General features: G+C 40.9%; 1 protein-coding gene across 2 annotated transcripts in view; it reads left to right on the top strand.

The window, feature by feature from the left end:
• Arhgap24 (Rho GTPase activating protein 24) overlaps positions 1 to 14,351 on the top strand; it is a 629,612-nt gene that overhangs the window by 195,031 nt on the left and 420,230 nt on the right. Inside the window, exon 1 of one of the 2 annotated variants that reach the window (XM_010621603.3) lies at positions 13,685 to 13,876. The exons of the other annotated variant lie outside the window; for it this stretch is intronic. The gene's annotated coding sequence lies outside the window, so the exon portion shown is untranslated. Of the gene's footprint in view, positions 1 to 13,684; positions 13,877 to 14,351 lie in introns of those variants that run through there. 2 annotated transcript variants of the gene reach the window in all.

Here is a 14,351-nt window from a genome sequence, read left to right on the forward strand (position 1 = left end):
TGGAGAAATTATATCATTGTACCTTCGAATAACTTGTCAAAAAAAAAAAAGATTTTTGATTAGATCTAATCTAATCTAATCTTTGCTTACTGTTTTCATGGACTCTGAGGTTCTTGCCTCTTCCTGCTCTTGGGTGTTTATATCTTCCAATTTGGACTCAAATGCTGCTCACCTTTCCTGGTCACACAAAGACAACCTTCTGGTCACAGTGCTCTAGTCCTTGATTTACTGTGTCTCATGAGTATAGAAAGCAAGCTGCTTTTCAGGTGACTCCCTACCAGAATTGTCTTTTTCCAAGAGTGTCTTTGTGAAATCCCGTCTCCGCTGCAGTGGTGATGTTCTTGCTTTAGTTTTCTCTGTGTTCCTTCATTATATTCGCCATGAGAGTTCCGTTCCTCCTGGGCCTACTTCACAAATCTTGAAGAGATGGTGTGAAAACTTGACTGCCTTTACAGAGCTCCTTTCCAACTAGGTCATCGCTGGAAAGGAGGGAGAATACTGAAAGGGTTTCTGATGAACCAAGAAACAAAGTACAGCGTGGCTGGTGTACATCACAGCCTGGTGATTTGGGGAAAAGTTGTGATGTTAATGCCTGTTTATAAATTCAGTTTGCAGAAGTCGGGAAGAGAACATTGACCAGACACAAAAAAGCCTTGTGCTGAGTGTTGGACTTAGATTCGCATTTCAGTGCAGTGCTCTCTCTCTGTAGAATTTTGGACATGACACTTAGCATCTTTGAATTTGTGTCTTCCAGACTTCATACTGTTTACAAGAGAATCAAGCAAGGCACTATATACAAGGACCTAGAATAATCCTTAGATCAAAGTAGGAAACTAAGTCATTTGTAAATCCTGGGAGCTAAATCTGCTATAATTAAACCCCATATGCCATAACTGCTATTATTCTACTGGGTTACTTGATTATATCAGTCTCTTTAATACTAATCATCTTAAAATAAAAGAAAATAAAAGCTCTTACCATTAACAAAACACCTGCCTTTACCTATTATGATACCTAAAATCTAATACTGTGCATGTTCAAGAAAGCATTTCTACCTACCATATATCTTTAGTTTTCTACAACAACACTTTTATCTTTTAGTATTGTCTCTGTTACATACTTTTAAATTTAGAATTGAAAGGAGATTTTCCTTGTGGGAAATATTATAAGATCCTATGGAAACCAATCAGAATCTTAGAGAGTTGGTTAACTTTGAATAGAGTGAGAGGCTACTCACAAAATTTCTTCAGCCAAGGGTGGTGCTGCACCTTTGTAATCCCAGCACTGTGAGAGGCTGGGGCAGGGGGATTGCAAGTTGGAGGCAAGCTTTGGAAACAGCAAGGTATTGAGATCCTGTCTCAAAATAAAAGTTAAGAAAAGGCTGGAGACGCAGCTTTGTGTGAAGGCCCTGGGTTCCAATCCCTAGCACAGCAAAATAAAGAAAAGGTCTTCACTGGAGCTGAAAGAGACCAGAGAGACCTGTTGGACGGCACTAGGTGCATTGCTCACTCGAATGGGGGTCAGACTGTCGATGCCTCAGTCCCCATGGCTCTCCTGGGTGGGAGGGGCGGGCATGCACTGAGCACAGGCCCAGGCACACACAGCTCTGAATGACCCTGGCTAAGGCTGAGTGTTGCTTCTTTATCATTCCTGTGTCTCATCTTCTCTCACTGCATCCTTCATCTGCCGCTTCTCCATGCTGAGGAATTGAATTCTTTCTAGGATAGAGTTGAAAACCGTCTCTGAGCCGCAGTGATGCTCCCTGAGTCTCTGTTTTATGAACACTCATAGTTTTTCAGACTTTTGAATTTAGTTTGGGTGCTGGTTTCATTGTGCTTGTTGGCTGGAGGCAAACATGTTCGTAGATTAAAGGAGCTGAGGAGAGGGCAGTACCAGAAATAAAAGATACCTTGACGTTTATCTGAAGAACCGTGTCCGACCACACAGGCATAAGTCCATCCCACGGAAGTGTCCTAGGACAGGGGCAGCATAGGATTGATATTTTCATGAGACATGTGCTCATCATTTCTCTTTGAGTATTCGGTTACCTGTGGCTGCCGTAAGGCTGCTGCCGCCTGGGTGGTTTGCTTCCATCGTCTTGTTTGCATGATGCTGAGGGTTGAGCTGTGCTCTCCTGTAACTCTGAGCCAGCCAGGTTTGGCTGTGGCTCCCCTCAGGTCTGCGGGGACCTTGCCCCAACCCTGGCCCACTGCTGCTCTTGTTTCCTGCTCGCTCTTCAGCTTCTCCTTTTCGTTCTAACCACTGGTGGCCTTTTCTTTTCAGCAAGGATTTATCTTCTCCCCTGTCGACTGTGACAAGTCTCTGCAGCCGTGGTCTCTGTCCTCTGAAGTTACTTGATAGCTCTTTTTCTTCTCTTTTGAAAACATGAGAAATAGATAAGACAATATTTCAAGCCTAATTCTGGTCCTGCCACTGTTTTCAGAAGAGCCTGTCCTAAATGAGTGAGTCACCTTAGCTTACATACTTGGGTGGCACGACTCGCACCAGGATGTAGGTATGTGATTCACCTCTATTTAGGAGACAAAGGGCCAGCTGTGACATGGAGAGCCAGCACAGGCATCTGTCCCAGAAGCCAGAGTGGGTGGCCAGCATGAGGTGGACCCTCGACGAGGCACAAGAAGGAGAAGAGAAGCAAGGACAGTCTGTATGAAAGAGAACTGCGTTATGCATTCCACTTCATCCTCAGCAACCTTCTCTACAACCTGTAGAAACTACTCTGGGTTATTTTTAGACTAGTGTGTAAAGCAGAGGTGAACAGTGGAGAAAAGGGAAGAAAGGAGAGTAGATGAATTTTTGAGATAGGATAGGAAATTCCTTCAGCCATTTCAATAATTATTTAAGTGAAAATGCTGTGCATAGGTCGTGTGTGTGTGTGTGTGTGTGTGTGTGTGTGTGTGTGTAACTACTTGGAAGGTTGCAGAGCACTTTGCTTTCTTGAATTACATAGAACTATCACCTGACTGAATTCATAAGCTTCCCAGAGAAACTTTTTCTTGATTTTTGTCTTTGAAATCTATTTCTTCAGTGTTTTACACAAATGTTTACATTGACTGTTTTGATCACCTTGGTCTTTCTATCACCAATACTATCATCATATCTTGGGAACTCATGAAGGTCAAGTTCTCAGAGAACACTTGAAAGTGAACGGGATGTATGTTTTCTATGGGTACAGGTGGTAGAGACTTTCTGGAAGATTCCTAGGATTGAGTGGCTGGAAGAATATGAGCCCCGATTTAAGTGTATTATGTGCCAGGTCCTGTATTTCTCAATTCACATGCAAAATCAATGTTAAGGACACCCAGCTGCAGAGGGTACACCTGTGCAATAGACAGGAGGCAGGGGCTGACACCCACAAGGAAATGAGGGAGGCAGAATACTGGCTAAAAAGGACTAAGCAAGGCAGAATCCAATACATATCTAGAAGAGGATACATAAATGTATGTATATGTGCATATATGTAGGTGAATGTGTGTGTAGTGTGTACACAGCCACTGGATGAAACACCCATGAGACTCTAATATGTGTAGGCTCCAGGTCTCATTCTGTTCATAGTAATATCCAGATTGTATTGGGCATTTTAACTGTGAGACTTGAGTGCTTCTGTTTTTGAATAATCCTTATCATCTCTAAAGGATCTCAAATGCCCAGTGTCCGTGAAGATATGATAGAATGTGCGAAGTCTTGTACTTAGAATACACAAACATGTTTTTGCCTTTGGCTCTGTGAGATGAAGGTAATAGGCATGAGAGCAAATGAAGTCTTCTTGAACATAAAAAGAATGAAAGTTGTTCACAAAAGACTAACATAAGAAAACAGAACATTACTTGATTGTAATTATGCAAATTGTGTAGAATCACTATAACAATTTTGTAAAGAGAGAAAAGGTTTAAATCTCTAACTTTGTGCTGAAAAAGCCAAGGTTAGAATGAGCTTGTAGCATAGCTTGTTTATTAGCATTATTCAAAACAATGATTGAGTTAATTAAAATTGACTTATAGTGGGACCATCTAGATAGACTCATGACAGTCATTTTAATGAGTTCCATTAAGGGTAGCAATAATGATTAAGCTATTTTGAAACTAGCTCAATAGTTGTTTTTTTTTTAAACTCAGGAATCTATTATGCATATTTCCCTCATGTCCCTGTTGGTAAAATCATAGTAGCAACATATTTAGACTGTACGCTCTAGAAATGGCTGTGACCCTACCAGGCCTGCAGTGAATTCTGTAATGAATTAATGCTGTGCATGCTCCTGGAAAAGAAGTTACAATCACCGTGTGCCACCTACTGCGCCCTGACACATCCAACTCACAAGGGGAAGTCTAAAGAAGAGAGGAGGCTCCGGAGGCAGAGATCTATAGCTTCTCCCAATTCTTGGGAACTTTTCTGAAGTAAAAGAGCTTACAAATCCCTTCCAATGTAAGCCATTTTAGTTTTAGCATCCTCTTGATAAATCAAAGGTATTTTTGTCCTTACACAAAAGCCCAGTGAATTCTGTAGTAATCTGTATTTAACTAGGCAGCACTCCTACACACACAGGGCACTGTTAGTACATTCCTGTTAGTGCCAAGGATATTACGGTTCTGACACGAAGTTACTGGATTGTCCTTCCTTTTCTGTCTCCCCAGGACAGCCTCATGGGTATTGGAAGACAAAAGGGGCACAAGCAAGGATCCCCATGAACAGCTCCTACTGGGGAGATAGTTGGGAGATGGAGGAGTGGGTTTCCTGGGCTTAGAGACCAAAATAGTTGGATCCTCTTTCCACAACAGTGCTTTCTTATAAACCATCCCAACCTAATGGGACACTTAGCAAATAGGAAGAAAAGGACCAAAGGTGTAGGGACAGTGAGAAGGATAGGGAAAGGGGAACAAGGGAAAAGGAAAAAAATATGAGAAAATGTAAAAATGGAACAAGGGGAAAAAAATGACAACAAAGACCTGGCATGTAAAGGTACAAGATCCCAGTAATGAATGTAACTGTAATGTCTACCTAGAATGTACCAATAAATTCAATTTAAAAAAAAAACCCTCCCAACCCTCTACTTTATATATCCTCATAATTGGAACACAATACATTTGAATAAAGAATGAAGCTGGATATATATTATTCCCCCAAATACTAAACATTGTGATTTTATATAATGAATAATGCAAAGGCTGTTTGTATAGTAAATAAATCTCAACTTTATTGAGCTTGGGAATGACCAATGGTGTTAGCAAACATCACTCAATATAGGTCTACATATCCAACATTTTTCATCCTAGCCTTCTAAATAAATAATTCATTTTCCACTTTAAAGCCTCATGACTGCTTAAAAAACTGCACAAAGTTCTGACAAATAGCCATAAGATGACTTATTAAAACTCATTAACAGTATAATAAGAAATTCCTACATAATTTGTCAAGGTGTCCTAGGTTGCCACAAAGTTGCATGTTAGTGTCCACTGGCATGCCACGGGTTCCACCCTGGAAAGACCTGTCTCCAAGGGGACCACTGTAACTAGTAAATAAAAGAGGCCATCATAGGGCCACCATGCCGACCTCAATAAAAGGCACTGTAAGATATTCACTATTAAAGTATTCATCTATACAGGTGGCACATAAATATATATTTTGGAAATGCAGATGATAATTACAAAGTCATTGTAACCTGGGCCAATGGATAACATATTCACATTAAGAGTTTTGAATTTTGGGCATATCAGGCTTATTTTGTAAGTAAAATAATCTCTGTATATGACAATTTATTAAATGAAACCATATGAATGCAAGGCTGTATTTAGACAAACACGTTAGTTTTGCAGTTGACATTTCATTTATAAAATTAAAGAACAATTTTACTAAAATCATTTTAAAAACATGTTAATGTTAACATAAGTCTATAGTCTCAAAAGTTCTAAATTATCAATCTGGCTTTCTCTGTTTTCTTTGTAAAAATTATAATTTTATGTATAATAATTTTGTATAAAAATTATTATTTAACTAAACATTGTTTCTAAGTAGTTTTTAAGTAATCCAGTAGACACATAATGAGAATTTAAGAAGTCATTTTTATACATGGTAAAGAGCTTATTTTTAAATATTTAGTTCATAAAATAAATTTTTAAAATATATACTAAAACTGACATTTTTACACTGGTTCTTCCCAAAAGGAAAAAAAAGGAGGAGGAAAAAATGTAACTTCTGAACAACTTTCAAGCGTACAAATTATATTTCTCTAAACTTGTCATTTTTTAGCTTAAATCACATGGAAAACTTTAAATGTCTGGTTTGAGAATTTAGTCAACAAAATCTAGAGATTAAAATAGAAAGTTTTGTTGTGTTAGGCTTTCCTGTGTAGTGTTCAATACAAGAACTATTTTAGTGTGTTGAATTGGTGACCAAAACTTTGATTCTGTCTTTAAATTTTTTTCATTATTTTAAATGGTGAGCATTGCTTCTGTTATTTTTTAGTTCAGAGATTCAGTTAGGTGCCTGCTATGAGAGCCCACACTAGAATTTTTCATATTAAATGTGCCAATTGCCTTCTAGTCTACACAGCAATGTGTTGAAGATTTAACGAACAAATGAACAAAACTATAAAATGAGTCACATTATCTTCACGTACTGGTTAAAGACTAGGCTTGCGTCTGTCTAAACCCATGGCATGGCATGATCTTATGGAACTCCAGTCTTTCTTCTCTGTGAAGATGATACCACTAGTTCTCAGGAGACAGGAATACAAGTCCATATTGTTGTGTGTCAGCTCTGCACTATTTGAGAGGGAAACGGGACCACTCTTAATTCAACCATTCTCAGGGATTGAGTGCCATGGTTGTAAAGGTACAGATGACATCTCAGTGAGCTTCATCCTGCAAGGGGCATTATGTGATGCAAACAATAGACTGATACTTTTTGCTCACATTATAATTAAGGCCCGTCCCTGAACATAGCAACCAGCTACTTCTGGAATTTGCTCATTTCTCTCAACATTCTTTTTTTTTTACTAAAATTATCATTATTAGGCTAAACTTCTTTCCCTCTGTGTTACCAGTTCCTTCTTGGCATACTTGAGTATCTATAGCAGTTTAAAGGAACTTAAGCAGAGATACGTGTAAAAATTATATAAATCGCGATTAAATATGGTTAAAGTCTAGGCTTTAAAACTTTCAGCTCTATGTCTGCAGCTAGTAGGATCAATGGAAATCCCCGTCTCTTGTGCTACCCTCTCCAGGGTACTGAGCAGTTGAAGTCTTTTCCATGGGACTCACTGATACTTTCCTGCCACAAACCTCATCCTCACACCTGTGGCTTTATCCCACCGCAGTGTAGACTGGAGAGACAGGGCTGGACTTAATCTTGCCATTGCTGCTGACTGTTCCACCTGTGGAACTCCATGATAACCTAGGGTCTAGCCCTCTCAGGACTGACATTGAAATTATTTTATTGGGCTCTCAACAGGTTGTCTTATTCTCTCTTTCTTTCTTTCTTTCGTCCCTTTTTTCTTGAACTTAGAATCATTTTTTCTCAAGTGCAAGTCAGAAGATGCTTGAATGAAATCATCTACTGTTCCATCTTTCTTCTCAAGAATGCTCCAGGCTGAAGGTTGGTGCCTAAGTCCCATCTCGAGGGTCTATTTCCCATTATGTCACTCAAAAGTCTCTTTTTCTGATCTCTCCTTGAATAGAGCACACAGGGCAGTAAGTCTCCCTTCGGAGATGGGTATGTAGTTCAGATGACTCTGTGGCTAGGAGCTCCACCATTGGTCCTCCACAGTGTTTATTTTAATCTTACCCTCCAGCCTGACCTCTCTGCCCTTGCAAAGTAAACCCTCCAATTGCTTGCTTACTGTCACTTACAAATGTGAACTTCAGTAAAAAACAAAGAAATAACTTTGTAGTCCCATTTTCTTTTTTTTTTTGTCTACTTAATAGCCCACAACTCAAAATACCCTTTTTTATTGTATTTTGGAATATCATTTTAATTTATGTTGCAAAGTTATCAGAAATTACATATTTTTTGTTGATTTCTGAGAAAGTTTGGTAATGTTTTCAAATATAAAGTGACTAGTGATCCCCCATTTTATTCTGTGTGTAATAATTCTCTGCTTGTCTTTTCTATGTCTTGAAAAGCAAACATATGATTTTAATTTTTCTTCAGTTTTAAGATCTTGAATAGAATACTCATTTTGGGGGTGCTAATTTTCAAGTTTGTAAATTGTCTAGGAAACTTACTGCTCCATTTTCTGCTATTTATGCTTGCTTTTTGACCTGTTCATTGTTCACTAGCGTCTTCAAGAATGGTAAGCCCAGAGAGAAGGAACGAGAACAGTTAATGTTGTTATTGGTGGGAAACTTGAATAAAAGATTTGGTCAGAGAGGACATTAAAATTAATACCTTAAATGGGATTTAAAATTGCTCTGTAGGGGCATGAAAATTTGCACCTTTGCTGTTATGGTTTGGGTCTAGATGTTCCCCCAAAGCTTCATGTGGTCATAGGCTTGGCCTAGAGTGTGAAGCTGGAACTGTTTCACGATGCAATGCTAGACTCTAGGATTTAGGGTGTGAGTGCTGCCCACCTGAAGTGGCAGGGAGACACTGTTAAGGTTCCCTTGTAACTTTTGCTGCCTTGTGCACTCCATGTTGTTTCCCCTATGCAATGCTTGTTTGCCATGCCACACTTGGAGCCAGCTGATTACGGGCTGAAACCTGTACAAACTGTAAGCCAAGTAGACCCTTTCCCCATTAGCTTTTGGTGCCGGGTATTTTGTCATAGCAATGAGAGAGAAAAGCAACTAACGCACTCATGAAAGTAATAACAATTATTGTCCAAACTTGGCTGGTATAAGGCACACAGGAGAAGGACAGGTGCTGTCCTATGCCTAGGGAGACGTGGTTGCAGATACATTAGTGAAGAGAATTTACATTTTGTGCTCCAATGGCCTGAACTCAAGTCTTATCTTCATCTTCTATTAGCTTATGGCAAATACAATGTTTCACTTTGTTCTCTCTTTTGTAAAATGTCAACAATGACAGATTTTTCAGAGTGGCTGCAATTCAAAGATGTATAGGAAAACACTTTGAAAACCAAGATGTTCTTATCATTTTATTATTATATTACTAATGATCTTGAATGAATTGTACCTATTAATTTGCACATTCTTATTTAGTTTTCAATGAAAAATAGTTTACTAAGTTGATGGATCTATCTGAACTTTGTAGCAGTAAAAGTTTTATCTCCTTGATACTGTAATTGGGTTGGGTTTGGTGACTTTAATAAATGATCTTGGCACCAAACGCCTTGTTAACAACCCAAACCAGGAAAATAACATTTGACCAAGCATGGGAACAGTTATGCCTAGTATCCGGGTCCAGTAGCAGTATTATCAGCTTAGGTTTGTGTCATGACTGTGTGTTACCTATCATTTAGATTAGAATCCATTGTAAGGTAAGGGTTCTTCTCACTCATTTTCAAATTATCTGAAAATAGACAAAATAGGCAACAAAAAGGGGGGAAATGGAATTGGAGGAGACAAAGGTATATCTACTATTTAAAACATTTGGGATATCATAAAACTGGATGAAATGAGGATGAGGAGAATTGGGATGTACTCAATCCTGCCATAGACACGTGAATTATAAATATGAAGAATGGTTGATAGTTTCATTTCTATCTGTGTAATTCAAGGCAGTAGAAAACTTTTCAAAAGTAATACACATAGACCCTAAGTAAATGTGAGAGAAAAGAATGACACTTTCTGTGGAAGAATATAATCTTGTATAAAATTTAAATTTAGCGAGAAGATTCCAATCTGAGACTAATCTCAAAATCTAAAACCTGGTACACATACTGGGAACAAGTCCAATGTGTGTTTGATCAGGTATGCTGTAAAGTTTGATTATAAGGACCTCGTTTCATGTTGGTTTTATATTCAGTGCTAAGTCCACGAAGTTGTGTGTGTAGGGAAATGCTCCACTTTATAGGTGTGAACATATAATATGTGCATGGTGTGTGTGTGTATGCATGCACATGTGCATGTCTTTGCTCTCATAATGAAAAAGGACAAAAGATTAGATAAACCATGGATAATGGGAAAATAAAGTCTATCTTAGAAAACATATGAATTAACAAAGAAACTCGAGTAGTGAGATATTTAGAAATGGCACACAAGCATGAAGCAGGACCTTTCTGTGGGCTTGGCTGGGGAAGGTAGGCTTATCTCAGAAGAGTCAGTTCTTAAACACAGTCCAGTGAACTCATGATCTATGTTTAATTAGCATCAAAGGAAACCATTTTAATGGAACACTGAGGATTGAACTTGGGGCCTAGGCCAAAAAGACCTTGCTTTGGTTTATAACGTGATTTAAACAATTAGACACATACACAGAGGTTCAAAAACCATTAGATACATTCAAGATGTTAACAAGAGTTACTTCCAAATGGTGAGGTCATGGGCAATTTTTAATGTCTTCATTTATACCTCTCTGTATCTTTGAGGTTGTTTTAGTTGCACTCATTTTATAGAGAGACCCAACAAATTCTGTCTTGAAGTAAATTTCATCATAATTGTGTAACATCTCCCTCTGGGGAACTGCGGAATAACAGAGTTGGCTTGGTCCACCACCAAAAATATGGTGGACCTCAATCCAGTGAGGGAGTGTGGAGAACCTGTGCTCCTTTCAGGACCTGAAGGGGCCATGAGCACTTGATTTGTGAAGTCACTGACTGCTAGTGAATGTGGGATGAATTACAGAGCAGAAAAGGAGCATGGCTACAGTAGTAGGCTCTTCATGCTCCCTTTTGCTCTTTTTCCTCTTCATCATCTTTCTCACAGGGATTTAGCTGGATTGACTTTGCCCAACCATGTCGATAGTAGTACATCCCCTTTTCCTGAGCCATGTGACTCACATTCTGAAGGGAGGGTGGGTATAGAACTTCGGTTTCTTTCTACTTAGCAGCTAAAACAAAGCTGGACTTTGTCAAAAAGGAACTTCCAAAAGGAAATAAAGAGAAACAACAAAACCAGACATTTAGAAACAGGCATGCGTTAAAGCATAGCCTTCTCTCGTAATCTTGAAACCAGATCTTGGCATAGCGCAGTCCTCACACAGATTCTGCATTGTTGGTGAGAGCCTGTAGGAAATGTTAGGATTCTGGCAGTTCTTGACTAGTCAGTTTTGTTACTGTGTTTTGTGCCCTCTTAGGAATTTATGTTTTGCTAAAAGAAAACACAATTAAAGAGCCCCCGTATCTGATATTAATGAACAATTGGAAGACACAACAATGAATAATGCTTCTACAGGTTACCCAAAATCTAGCAGGAAATTTTTGCAGTTTTTGAATTAGCAAAGTACATTGAAACACATTTTGATTCCATACTTGTTCAGTATGAACATTTAACTCATCTACTTGAGATACTGGACAGAAGGTTGTACAAGTGCACACTGGTTTTCCTGGACCCAGATTCTAAAGTGTCCATGGGAGGGGCTTGTTTCTGTGTGGTTTTCCTGTCCTTTACTCTGGCAATGTCGACAGTCAGGGAGCTTGTTAAAGTGTGGTGAGGGCATAGTTACCTCTCTGTCCTCCTCCAGGTTCACTTCTAGGTGCGGGTCTCTCTTGTCCTGAAGGTATGCTATGTCCCCCCTATAAATGCCAGGGCTCCTCCACCCCTGCCTGGCTTTTATGGCTTTTTCATCTGTACGAGACCCTTCTCCTGGAGGTGTTTAGAACTCGGGAATTCTCTAGAGTGGATCGTTCATCTTTGGGTGGTTTCTGAGTTACACAGAGTTCATCAGAAGCATGCCTTTGGTTTGGAATTGATGTCAACTGGTAACAACAGCCCACTGGGTGGGTTCTCAACACGGAAGTGATGGCCACCCCTTTCTGGAAGTCTGTATCATTGCCATGAACATCTTGCTCTAGTGAGAACCAGACTTCAAGCCTCTCTCCTTTACAGTTGTTATAATGCTCTAATGGGGTTACTTTTCAGCCTCTGCAAATTAGCAAGGAATAATTTAGTAGAAGCCCAGAGAATAACCAAGCACTCTCCAGTTCATGTTATACTGTCTTGGCACGGATGCTTTGTTAAGTCCTCAAATGGCATCTAGGAAGGGAAAACTTAACAATGGACACCTCTTATGGCCCTTCTCTTTCTGCAGAGCACTGGGAGAGGAAGAGAGGCTTTGCATTGGTAGGTATGCTTCCTCCTCCTCCTCCTCTTCCCCATCTACCTGATCTTCAAGTGACATCCTCCTCCTTACTTCCGCTTCATACAATCAGTAAAGTGACATCCATTGGAAAGGGTGAAGACAGAGATAGAAACTGTGAAGAAGAAAGGCCTCAAGACAGAAAAGGGTGTGTTTTAGGGCTGTTTCTTTATCTCATAAGTGGGGATTAGCCAGTCACCACCTAGGCTCAATTGTGTATCACCTTGAGTCTAAACTGCAGGGTTACTGTTGTTTAGATCCTAAAATGGGTTACTGACATACCAGTTTCCTTGCCTTTAAAATCTTATCGTATTGAAACATACGTATTGACACCTGTCTTCCTGCCCTCTCAAGTCCGTCAAACGTGTACAGATTTCATTTCAGCTGATTTCATTCTTTTCCAGCATTCATCTGAAGGGGCTGTGGCTCTCACCTGCCTGTATACTCTTACAACACAGAAGGCCACGGAGCTGACAAAGGGCATTTATTTCCACCAATTAGAAAACAGATGACATTGCTCCTGGCTAGGTATTCCATACATATTTTTAAAAAGGAAATGCCAAAAGAGGGTACCCCCCAGCCGCCCCCACACACATAATTTAATTTGATTTGTTAAAGGGCTGAGAATTCTCCTGCCAGAAAATCAATTTTCTAGTAGGACCTCAGCAGCCTGGGATGAGGTATATTGGTTTTTTCAAGAAAGCACGGAAAGAGGAGAGGAAAAACATTATTGGTGGCTGCTCAGATTTTTATTTTTTGTGTTTCTAAATCTGAGCATACACTGTCCTTTCCTATCACTGGACTTTCCTGCTGAGGCCGCTGTTGTTTTGTGCCTTAAAGAGTCCTGAGGATGATGTCTAAGGAAGTAGCCTAAACAGAGATCTTTATAAAGCTCCAGAGATCATTTGCTGGGCACACCAGAGGTGGAACTAAGATCTCAGTCTGAAACAGATTTTTTGTCGATGGTGGGAAGAGGAGTTTGCTTCAGGAGACTGTTTATTACGGTGTCGAGGTCAACGTTGTGTCTTATTCCGAGAGCTCCCCAACCACGAAAAGGCAGTAATCATGCTTAAGGTTTCTCTAAGGACTTAAGTGGAAGGTACCTATCAGAGTAGACATCTCAGGACTAAGCGTCTAGACCGGAGAAAGATTTTACAGAGAAAGAGTTGGTGGGAGCTAGGAAAACCAGGGCGTGGGTTTGGCCAAGAAACGGAGCTCCCTCGGGGAAGGAGACTCGCATTCCCTGTGCCCGTGGCACCCACAGCCCCGGATCTGCGATCAGGACGCACCCGCGTCTCCCTGGACGGAAATGAGCTGTGCCAGCTGCTGGGAGCCCCAGAACCCGGCAGGTCCGCAGAGCCCTGGCGGCTGCCAGTTGCCAGTGAAACCCGAAACCGCCGCACGCGGAGGCCGGCCCGCCTCGGGGTTGCTCCAGCCCTGCCCTGTGTATTCACTCATTCACACACATCACTCCTAGAACTTCAGGACGCTTTGCGCAACCGCTCCCGCCGCCCCTCCAGCGCTGGTGACAACTGGGCTGGCACCAGAGCGCAGGCCGGGGCAGAGCGCAGGGAGGGGACCCCGCCTCCACTTCCCCGAAGTGCTAGCGCCTCGGGCTGCCCAGCAGAGCCAGTGGGAGCTGGGTCCTCGCCGTGTACCCCGCAGGGTAGGTGACGCTGGGGAAACCGAAGAGGGATCGATCGCAGGAACCTCCTGTGGCGAGTACGCGTGAGAGCGCCCGCGTCTGGGTGTGTGTGCGCGTGAGTTTGTGAATGTGCATGCGTGTGTGTGTGTGTGTGTGTGTGCGCGCGCGCGCGCGCATGCTCGAGGGTGGAGGAGCATAGCACTCTAGTTTGTGTGCCGCAGAATGGAATTGATATGGTGCAGCTCTTTCTTGCTACCCCGCCCCCCATCCCGTTTATATTCGCCCGGGGAATCAGAAGAATTTTCTACAGAAACTCAGAGCCGGGTCTCAGGAACCTATTCTTATTGTTATTTGGTAAATACGTAACGGGAGCAAATCTCTGGTGAATTCTAAGCCATTCAAAAGGTTTTGTCTAGTTTCTCTTTTTTTTTTTTTTTCAGGGCAATATTTTGAGGAAGTGTTTATCCGCTCTCAAGGACAAACGTAATATGTTCTC

Source organism: Fukomys damarensis, unplaced genomic scaffold (genome assembly GCF_012274545.1).
Source record: "Fukomys damarensis isolate Sample0158 unplaced genomic scaffold, DMR_v1.0_HiC HiC_scaffold_37, whole genome shotgun sequence".
NCBI classification, from domain to species: Eukaryota; Metazoa; Chordata; class Mammalia; order Rodentia; family Bathyergidae; genus Fukomys; species Fukomys damarensis.